Genomic DNA, 1,408 nt, shown 5'->3' with positions numbered 1-1,408 from the left:
AGGGTTGCGACTTTCGATTTTCCGAGCGCACGGAAGGGCTTCTAAGACTCGCCTTTAAAGGCGTTTACTTAAACTACTTAAGGGAGTTTCTATTATTTCCTCGCAGTTCACAAGGTAATTCCCGCAATTTGGGCAGTCAGCCTCAGCCACCTCTCACACAGCAGAGCTCGCGGAGGTTGTAAGCCCCGCCCACTTGTGAGGCTGGTGCGCATGTGCCCAGTTGTTTTAACACTAAAGTATTTCCGCCTTCTGTTCCACCCCGTGGCAGCGATGGCCGAGTGGTTAAGGCGTTGGACTTGAAATCCAATGGGGTCTCCCCGCGCAGGTTCGAACCCTGCTCGCTGCGGAAAAGGATGAGGCTTTTTTTACCCACTTCCAACAGATGCTGTCATACGATAATCCGTACTCTTACGCCTGTATTTCCCCTATCTGCCCGCTAAATGGCCCGACTGCAGAGAAGTTAAATGTCTCAAAGAAAAGCCAGTAAATGTCAGTGCTGTAAACATAAGCTGTTTACGCTAGTGGGAATAGCCTTTATTCCCTTTATACTAAATAGTAACTAACGGTTTTAGAATCTTGTTCCTTGTTCACAAAATAAAAATAAAATGAAGATAAATATTGGCGGGAATTTTCAGGCTATCACAGCCAGAACAAGATATCATCTCATTAAAACTGATGGCAAGGCTAATGCTACCTCTCCTTCCATCCCAGAATCACCTTCAACGGTTCCCCCACCACATCCAAAAGTGGTGTGAAATGGGAGATAATAAAAACTTTTAAAAGTTCAACTTCTAAAGTATGATAGGTAGATCCACATGATGAAACACTGCATGTAACCACTAAAATGATATTAATGACATGGGAAGACTTTCCCAATACATTGCTAAATGCAAAAAGTCGAACAGGTTGGAAAACAGTATATATTATGATCACATTTTTGTTAAACAATTCAGTTATATAACCGTTTATGTGGCAACAATGGCAGAAAAAAAGAGAGAGTGAATGGGGACTGGAAAGAAATAACCAAAATGTTAGCAGTAATTATTATCTCTGGGTGGTGGGATTTGGGGGATTTTAATTTTCTTAACAGATAGTTTTTTGCTTAACTGAGTTTTCTAAAATGTGTATATTGATCCAGTATTTTTTTAGTAATAAAAGGAAATCATGAGGTTAGTCTTTGAGACCCTGCACATCCCCTTTCTGCTCCCTTCGCCCACTTTCACAATCTCCCTCCCACTCCATGCTTTCCAGGTGTTCTTATGGAGCTCCCTAACACCTTAAGGCTATGGATAGCTTTCTGTGGTACCTGAAGTAGATTCCATCCACACAGCCCCCATCCCATTTGAGACTTGACTGAGCATACACATTCACCACATTCACATCTTCAGTCCCTCCTCTCTGCCCAATC

General features: G+C 42.5%; 1 non-coding gene across 1 annotated transcript; it reads left to right on the top strand.

The window, feature by feature from the left end:
* The first annotated feature begins 264 nt into the window (after positions 1-264).
* On the top strand, positions 265-346 carry TRNAS-UGA (transfer RNA serine (anticodon UGA)). The gene has a single exon. It is a non-coding gene; the product is annotated as a tRNA-Ser (tRNA).
* Positions 347-1,408: the final 1,062 nt, after the last annotated feature.

Source organism: Phocoena phocoena, chromosome 16, assembly GCF_963924675.1.
Source record: "Phocoena phocoena chromosome 16, mPhoPho1.1, whole genome shotgun sequence".
Classification (NCBI taxonomy): domain Eukaryota; kingdom Metazoa; phylum Chordata; class Mammalia; order Artiodactyla; family Phocoenidae; genus Phocoena; species Phocoena phocoena.
Note: the sequence above shows the minus strand (reverse complement) of the source record. Positions and strands in the feature narration are given on the sequence as shown.